Source organism: Montipora capricornis, chromosome 10 (assembly GCF_036669925.1).
Source record: "Montipora capricornis isolate CH-2021 chromosome 10, ASM3666992v2, whole genome shotgun sequence".
Taxonomy (NCBI): Eukaryota; Metazoa; Cnidaria; class Anthozoa; order Scleractinia; family Acroporidae; genus Montipora; species Montipora capricornis.
In genome coordinates, this window is record NC_090892.1 from 35,614,762 (window position 1) to 35,624,840 (window position 10,079).

A 10,079-nucleotide genomic window follows, 5' to 3' on the forward strand; every position below is an offset into this window, starting at 1 on the left:
TGAATGTAACACTTTGAAAGCCCAAGGCGTTAAAGTCTGCCTTCAAGCTGTCAGCAAATGTCTTGTTAACGAAATTGGTTGACGTTTATTTCACTCAGCAGACACATGAAAATTAGAACTTTAACGATGGAAGACAACAGAGCTATTACATGTTAATTGAAAGTGTCGTTCGTACCAACGTTCGGACGTGACTCAGGATCTTTAAATTAGAGACTCATCTGGTTGTTTGTTTTTGGGTTTTATATTTTGTCCAAAAAAAGGAATTTACATAGCAACGACAAAGGGTTGACTGTCGAGAAAAGCTGCGAGATAATAAAAATTATGCGAATGCTAATACACTTACACATACAAGCGTAAGCGTGTATCCCAAGGGAAAAATGTCACTTTTTGTTCTTTGCCTTTCGCCTTTGTTTAACTCGGGTGCCAGACTGAGGGGAACTTTGAAGGGTCTCTCTCTTGATTCTTCCAAAAGAAATCTAAGACAATTTCACTCTAAAACACTCTCAACAAGCATGCCAGCAGACGAACATCCTGATTTGACTTGAGTGAAATTCTCAACTGTGGATCACGACTTGACAAGGAGATAATTTAAAAACAAATCGAGAAGCAACATTTTATTAATGCTCTTCGTTACCTTTGTAGTTTTTATACGCCGGTGCATACAATCATTGCTTTTCCCGTCAAATATTTATTTCGACGCCGCTAAACCACGCTTTCATTTTTAATTACTTGGTGGATCATGAAATGCCACGTATTAAAAACTTGCAGAACCTAAATGACATTAGGAAGTACAATACGCAAAATGATCTCGCTTTTTAGATGTAAACTCAAGGAGCTACACCAATGCGTAAATTAATTTAAACACTAGCCAAATTATATGCAGCTTAAACACGTCTTCGTCTTTAATTTTGCTCGGTAACATAATAAATCGAATGTTGTGGTTCAGCGTTGTCTGTACTCCTATCGACAACGATATTAATCACAGTGGTCACAATGTTGACCTGTGATAACGAATATCGTTGTCTATAAGAGTACAGAAACCTCTGAACTACATTCTATTTCTTTTTTACCACAATATTCAGGGAGAAAGGCATGTTCGAGTTTGGATTCGAGTTTATTCATTCAACGTCAAAGTAAATGTTTATTTCAGAGGGGTTTCGACAAAACACTGACCCTCGGTCAACTGACCCCCCTACTGACCCCCCTACTGAACCCCTCTAAAATCATTGTAAAAATGAATACTTCTTACATAAGCCTCAAAAACCCTTTTTAAACAGCATTGTTCAGCAATATTTAAGTCTAAGCACCCATTTTAAAAAGGTTAGCTTACATGAAGTAATCGGCCATCACAACAATAATCGAAAACTAACCTTTTTAAAATGGGTGCTTAGACTTAAATACTGTTGAACAATGCTGTTTAAAAAGGGTTGTTGAGGCTTAAGTAAGCAGTATTCATTTTCCCATTGATTTTTTAGGGGGTCAGTAGGGGGGTCAGTAAGGGGGTCAGTTAACGGGGGTCAGTGTTTTGTCGAAACCCATTTCAGAGCGTGCCCAAGATCAGAAAAAGAAAGAGCGAAGCGTTGTCAAAAACTTGCTAGCAATATGATTGGTTTATTTCCCAAAATGACGCGAACAGCGTTGTCAAGACTCTTAATTAGTCAATCAGATAGCGAGATTACTGGTATTTGTTGTCTTTTTTTAATTTCTTGCTATTTCGTAACACTGCTTCAAAAAGTACATTATAAAAAGGGCATTTCGTTGGGTGTCTCGAAAACGAAGAACCTAAGACCCCGAAAACTCGAAAAAAGTAACTCAAAACCTTCAACCCTAGGCCTAAAGTTGGTTTTTAGACCTAGAGTGTAACAGTGTACATCCGACGGGAAATGAAGGTGCCCGGCCACATGTGGAGAGTGGTTACTCAGCTAAATATGGCGGATCGCCTAGCTTTCACTTTGAAACAAGTTGTAGGGAATGAAGGACTTGAACTTCGCTTGAGGTGACTCAAAAAACCAACTTTAGGCCTAGGGTTAGCCAAATTGAGGGTTTTGGGTTACTTTTTCGAGTTTTCGGGGTCTTCGGGTCTTCTTTTTTGGAACACCCAATTTCGTTTTCATTGACAAAAGTTATATTGCTTGTCTGCAAATTGCTCATCAGTTTGCATTCGATTAAACTCATCATTGTCATAGTTCAAAATAAAATTTGGGTTAAAATCATTTTAACCCAGTTTGATTCTTCATTTCCTTAACTCAGTCAAGAATAATTAAAATTGCCACTATAAAAGAAATAAGAAAGTAATAATCAGGAGACAATAATCATCATCCTCTAATATGTACTCAGTATATTCCTTCCTAGAAAAACATATCCGAGCAGGTGTGGTTGTATTTTATCACTGCCTAAAACCACACCTAGTTTTTAATTACTCAGATTAACATGATTTACTTACAGAAATGTCGTAAATTGCAGACAAAAACAAACAGATAACTCCAATTCAAAATAAGTGCTACCAAAAGCTATTCTCGATTTGATGCAGTACACGAGGGCAAAACGCCTTAATAAATATTAGTAACTTTAACCAATATTTCAGACATCATCATTAGTAACCAAGCTGTTACATCAGGATAGGGCTGCTTAAAGTCAACAGTAGCACACTCCGACGATACGTCTGGAGGCCACTATCAACCTCTTTAGTAACCAAGCTTTTACAATAAGACAAGAATGTTTAAAGTCAATAGTTGCACACTCCGACGACACATCTGGATGTCACTATCAACCTCATTAGTAACCAAGCTTTTATAATAGGACAAGAATGTTAAAAGTCAATAGTTGCACACTCGGACGACACATCTGGATGCCACTATCAACCTCATTAGTAATTAAGCTTTTATAATAGGACAAGAATGTTAAAAGTCAATAGTTGCACACTCCGACGACACATCTGGATGCCACTATCAACCTCATTAGTAACCAAGCTTTTACAATAAGACAAGAATGTTAAAAGTCAATAGTTGCACACTCCGATGACACATCTGGATGCCACTATCAACCTCATTAGTAACCAAGCTTTTACAATAAGACAAGAATGTTAAAAGTCAATAGTTGCACACTCCGATGACACATCTGGATGCCACTATCAACCTCATTAGTAACCAAGCTTTTACAATAAGACAAGAATGTTAAAAGTCAATAGTTGCACACTCCGACGACACATCTGGATGCCACTATCAACCTCATTAGTAACCAAGCTTTTACAATAAGACAAGAATGTTAAAAGTCAATAGTTGCACACTCCGACGACACATCTGGATGCCACTATCAACCTCATTAGTAACCAAGCTTTTACAATAAGACAAGAATGTTAAAAGTCAATAGTTGCACACTCCGATGACACATCTGGATGCCACTATCAACCTCATTAGTAACCAAGCTTTTACAATAAGACAAGAATGTTAAAAGTCAATAGTTGCACACTCCGACGACACATCTGGATGCCACTATCAACCTCATTAGTAACCAAGACTTTAGAATAGGACAAGAATGTTAAAAGTCAATAGTTGCACACTCCGACGACACATCTGGATGCCACTATCAACCTCATTAGTAACCAAGCTTTTACAATAAGACAAGAATGTTAAAAGTCAATAGTTGCACACTCCGACGACACATCTGGATGCCACTATCAACCTCATTAGTAACCAAGCTTTTACAATAAGACAAGAATGTTAAAAGTCAATAGTTGCACACTCCGACGACACATCTGGATGCCACTATCAACCTCATTAGTAACCAAGCTTTTACAATAAGACAAGAATGTTAAAAGTCAATAGTTGCACACTCCGACGACACATCTGGATGCCACTATCAACCTCATTAGTAACCAAGCTTTTACAATAAGACAAGAATGTTAAAAGTCAATAGTTGCACACTCCGACGATACGTCTGGATACCACTATAAACCTCTTTAGTTACAAAGCTTTTACAATAAGACAAGAATGTTTAAAGTCAATAGTTGCACACTCCGACGACACATCTGGATGTCACTATCAACCTCATTAGTAACCAAGCTTTTACAATAAGACAAGAATGTTAATAGTCAATAGTTGCACACCCTGACGACAAATCTGGATGCCACTATCAAACACATTAGTAACAAAGCTTTTATAATAGATCAAGAATGTTAAAAGTCAATAGTTGCACACTCCGACGACACATCTGGATGCCACTATCAACCTCATTAGTAACCAAGCTTTTACAATAAGACAAGAATGTTAAAAGTCAATAGTTGCACACTCCGATGACACATCTGGATGCCACTATCAACCTCATTAGTAACCAAGCTTTTACAATAAGACAAGAATGTTAAAAGTCAATAGTTGCACACTCCGATGACACATCTGGATGCCACTATCAACCTCATTAGTAACCAAGCTTTTACAATAAGACAAGAATGTTAAAAGTCAATAGTTGCACACTCCGACGACACATCTGGATGCCACTATCAACCTCATTAGTAACCAAGCCTTTACAATAAGACAAGAATGTTAAAAGTCAATAGTTGCACACTCCGACGACACATCTGGATGTCACTATCAACCTCATTAGTAACCAAGCTTTTACAATAAGACAAGAATGTTAATAGTCAATAGTTGCACACCCTGACGACATATCTGGATGCCACTATCAACCTCTTTAGTTACAAAGCTTTTACAATAAGACAAGAATGTTTAAAGTCAATAGTTGCACACTCCGACGACACATCTGGATGCCACTATTAACCTCATTAGTAACCAAGCTTTTACAATAGGACAAGAATGTTAAACGTCAATAGTTACACACTTTGACGACACATCTGGATGCCACTATCAACCTCATTAGTAACCAAGCTTTTACAATAGGACAAGAATGTTAAAAGTCAATAGTTGCACACTCCGACGACACATCTGGATGCCACTATCAACCTCATTAGTAACCAAGCTTTTACAATAAGACAAGAATGTTAAAAGTCAATAGTTGCACACTCCGACGACACATCTGGATGCCACTATCAACCTCATTAGTAACCAAGCTTTTACAATCGGACAAGAATGTTAAAAGTTAACAGTTGCACACTCCAACGATACATCTGGATGCCACTGTGAACCTCATTAGTATAACCAAGCTTTGACAATAGGAAACGATTTTTTAAAAGCAGCAGTTGCACACTACGATGGTCTATATGGATCCTACTCTTAACATCACCAGTTCTAGCTGAAAACTGATCAGTTAAGTTATGCAGAAGAGATTTAAAATATTGGAAGAGAATATTCCCCAATTTCATCAAGATTGGCCAGAATGCCACGTTTTGTGTGACCTTAACGCAATAATAATATTGATACCTTTGTAGTAAAATATTGACAGACTACATTCTACATGTATTTACTTCCTACTAGATATACTAAAGCCTCAAATGATGGAAATTTGACAGACGTTTATATTATTGTCGAAAGAAAGTCACAAGCCTTAGGCTCAAGCTACACGTAATGTGTTCCAAAATGTCATTGATAATGAATTAAATCCTGGAAAGCCACACATCTATGAATAATTACATTCTGGAGAGCCACATAGCAATAAGTATTTAGAAAGAAAGCTTCAATTTTACTTTCGCACACATGACATCGACATTGTGTTTTCCAATTTCTGTTTGTTCTTCATTTCTGTGAGCCTATCACCCTTGAAGGATTTAGGGCCATAACTTCTTAATGCATTATTTACATCTTTAAGAGAGTCAATTTATACGGCAAAAGCCCAATATAACCCAGAAGTAGTATTTCGCATAAACCATGTGCAATTCATAAAGCTGGATACTGCTCAGTTCTTCTTCGAGTAAAAACTCCACATCATCACGAATTCCAGTTGATCTAGAAAAAAAAAGGCAATAAGCAAGTCTTAACTATGTTTATGGGTGTTGATATCTTTACTTTGGCATTCCTTCATGTTCGGAGATGTAGAACATTGAGTAGGTATTGAATCGTCAATTAACAATAAGCTTAGGAAATAAAATACGAAAGTCTGTTGCTTTCATCAAAATAACAATGTTCGCAAGACTTGAAAAGAACGTTTACAAGGCTCCTAATGTGAAATAAGCTTCTGGATCATGAAAATCTATCGCGAACAAACATTTTAAGCGAAAAATAAACATCCGACACTTCTTTTCGAATTTTCCTTTCATTTTGCCTGTTTTGCCCCAGTTTTACGTGACCACAAATGGCTCGATTGCAACTTACCTTACTTGAACAGCTGTCCGGCGGGGTTAGTAAGACGCAGCCAGTATCATTGTTCATTTGATGTGAGATGACAATGGCATTTTCAAACGGCAATTCGGTGGAGTCAGCCAGCCAGCACCGATAACTTGATTTCTGCAAAGGCTAAGGTCAAGGCTGTTTAAAAATTCTCTTAGCCGTTCAAATAGCTCATCTTGATACAGTGGTGAATCCGGTGTATGACGAAGGAATACAACGATTAATCCAAACGATGAAGTGACGATTTTATCTGCTGTAGAAGCTTTTCCTTTAAACGGAGCTCCATCTACCGAGCAAATTCCTCTGGAAAGCGCACCAGCAGCTCAGACGGTCTCCATAACCTATGTTGCTTGACACATACCACTTTTTTCCTTAGATCTAAGAACTACGGGCTCTGTACCCGAGAAAATCGTGAATAACCTTCCGCGATGTCTTAGCGCGCGCAAGAAAATCACAATGATCAACGTGGCTGTGCCGTGCTCATGTGATTGAAACGAACAAAATGGCTTATTCTCAAATGACAGAAACGCATGTTATTCGTCAAGGCTAAATTAGATAACTGACATGTTAATCCTATTACCCCTCTTTGTTGACAGAAGAGTCATTACTGAGTAAACCACAACTTAATTGGATTCAAAAAACGGGTACTTCCAGTTCAGACCCACTTGCGTCTCGTCATAAAGTTATAATCACAATTTAGTAAAGTTAAGGGTCTCCAATGTTTTAGTTCGTCAAGTGCCTTGTCCTTCTTAGGGATAAGAGAGATAATGCCCCTCCTAACTTAACTCTCCTGTTAAGAGAGCTAACAAGGTTTGGCGATATATCCTTCCAAAAGACCTTATAAAATTCGGCAGGAAGTCCGTCCGTTCCTGGTGATTTGCCGGATTCCATTAATTTAACCGCTTCCAAACATTCTTTTGCCGTGAGAAGTCCTTCGCATTTTTGTTTATTATCATCATTAAGTTTTGGGAGTTCCTGATCAAGAAACGAATTTTCCAGTTCCTTACGTACGGTAGCAGAGGTCCATGAAGTATAAAGAGAGCCGCAAAAGGAGTTACATTCTTCTAGGATATCTGAATCATTCGTTAGATAAGAACCGTTGTTTCCCTTAATCTGCACAATTGTTTTTCTTTTACAATGTCTGTTTTTCTCGCCTTCATTGTACCATTTGGCCTTAGATCTAATAATAGCACCTTTTGCTTTGTATTCAATGAATATACTTTCCAATTCTTTTTTCTTGATCTTTAGTTGCTCCGCAAGAGCGACTTTATTGTTATCTGAATCACTCTCCAACTGCTTTTCTAATGAGGTTGTTTCACTTTCAATGGTGTCTTCTATCTTTTTCATCCCCTTCATTTTAATCTTAGAATATTTTATCGAAGTAGCTCTAATTTCAAGTTTAATCATTTCCCATAATAATACTTCATCTACCTCAGCGTCATTTTCATATTGCGTTAACATTTGAGCAATTGACGCCTTAATGGCATTTATATACTCATTTTCACTCAAAAGCGCCGAATTTAATCTCCAAAAACCTGGTCCTCTTTTATTCGAGTGATAGTTCACTTCCATTGTACAAAGAGAGTGGTCTGTTTTATAGTGCGGAAGAATATCAGCTTTAGAAACCCTGCCGGTAATGCTTTCACTTACCAGAAAGAAGTCTAAACGGCAATGTACTTCGGGCTTGTTCTGTCTCCAAATAAATCTTTTTTCCTCCGGGTTCAGATCTCTCCATATGTCCGTTAAATCTAAATTGTCTTGAAGAGATTTCAGCACCTTTAAGGAATTCGAATGCGTAGATGGTGATCCTCCCATTGAAATAACCGCCAAAAAGGATTTCATCACATCTGAAAGACAAAAATTCCTTAAAGACAGCTTCAAAAAAATACGGATCGTCCTTGTTTGGAGCATAGATGTTACAAATTGTTAAAGTCAGCTCACCGACTTCCAGATCAATAATGATATATACATCTTCCTTCTTTATCACAGAATTGTTTCAAGATTTTGAAAGAAAAATTGTTATTAAAAAGAATAGCGACACCTGCTTTGTTACTTGCGATGCCGTGAAATAAGGCTGTGTATCCCCATTCAGCCGCCCAAAGTCCAAAGGAATTCTTTGTACAATGAGCCTCTTGCATCATGTAAATTGCCACTGGAATATTTCTCTTCGTTTATCGTTGTTAGCCAAACCTCTCACGTTTAAAGAGGATATAGTTATTTTAGACATCTTGCATTATAACAGTTTTTCGACTTCCCCACATTTCGACTAGAGTTGTTAACCCTTCCTCGATTACTAAGAAAAAAATAATAATAATAATAAGCTTACATGTACACATACGACTACAACAATAATTAAGAAATGTATACATGTATATAGATATAAAAAGCAAATATTTGGTTTAGGTCCGGTTTCTGGTCCCTTCAAGGCACTTGAAAAGAATTTCCAGATTCAGCGGGCCCGCACTTAAACACTCTTTGGTCTATATCTTCGGCCGCCTATGTACAATTTGTCATAATTTAGCTTTCCCTCGCGACCCTCTTTCTTCGCTTCTTTCATAACTTTGACCAGTTCTTTCCTTATGACAACAATTGCTTGCTGGAAGTGTTGTGAAATTCCAAAGCCTGTGCCCGCCAATTTGTAAGCATTGGAAAGAATACGCTCTTTATCCCTATGAAAGCTGAATTTTACAATAATTGGGCGCGATTTGTTTTCTCTCCTCTTACCAAGAGGGTGTGCCCTCTCAATAGAAATATCATTAGCTTCTTCTTGCATTTTTAATTTTTCTTCCAAAAAAGCGAAAACCAAATCTTCTGTCTTAGCGGTGGATTCGTTCTCTTCTTCAGGAATGCTGTAAAAGATGAGGTTATTGCTACGACTGTGACTCTCCAGTTTTATAGCACGTTCCTTATCAAAGGCGACAGTTTGAGTTAGCTTTCGAACTTCTTTAGTAAGCTCGGATATGGTTTCCTCCTGAGCATTTGCTCGTTCAATTTGTTCCTTAATTGACTGATGTGCAAACTCTAAGCTTTCTTTTAGGGTAACACTTTCTTTTTCCATCTGGCGCTGTTTTTCTTTGATTTCTTTAATTTCTTGTATTCGGGCTAAAGCTACATCCAATTTGCGATTGATGTCTGCGAGCGCCTCCGCCATGTTGTTACAAGGATCTTCATCCGTTTGGGAGCCTGTTGTAGTTCTCTTTCGTTTTGCGCGACCGAAATTATCGTTCCCCTCATGTTCACTCATTGTGCCTTAACGTATGGGCGTCTTTTAACACATTTGTTCACAGAAGATTCCCTTAAAACTGGAATCGCTATCTTATTTCAAGCCTAGGCTTCTTGCATTATTTTCAACGAAGATGGCGGACAAGGATCAACAGCCAGAAACCTTGATCAGTGAGTATGAAGCAAGTCCATGTCTTTGGGACACTCTCAGTCCCCTTAATCAATAACACTCTTTTTGGAGATTTCTGGTTCAATAGAGTTTACAATTTCTGCAAATTGATTGAGCTCACTGTCATCTCCTACGCGCGGATGTAAGTTGAAGTGAATATGGCCTTTTCTACGCGCTCTCTTAACCACTTTTGGTTTTCCTCGTTTAATCCATCATTTCCATCCTCAAACAGCTTCAGTAGCACAAACGGTACGAGCGGTTTAATTCGTTTCAGTGTTAGCACCATACTTATAAATTTGGCGCCAACTTGAACTTGAATGTTTCATCAAGCAATGTTGAATAGTGTTTTGCCACTACCTCAACATTTACATCCACTGAACAATGTTGCCTGTGGAATCCAACTTTTCTGGAAT

At 37.9% G+C, this 10,079-nt stretch overlaps 1 long non-coding RNA gene across 1 annotated transcript; it reads right to left on the reverse strand.

Annotated features, from left to right (window-relative positions):
• Window positions 1-5,449: 5,449 nt before the first annotated feature.
• LOC138018723 (uncharacterized) lies at window positions 5,450-6,619 on the reverse strand. Its single transcript, XR_011126057.1, has 2 exons — window positions 6,261-6,619; window positions 5,450-5,894 (listed from the first exon to the last, which is right to left on the reverse strand). It is a non-coding gene; the product is annotated as an uncharacterized lncRNA (long non-coding RNA).
• Between the last annotated feature and the right edge of the window lie 3,460 nt (window positions 6,620-10,079).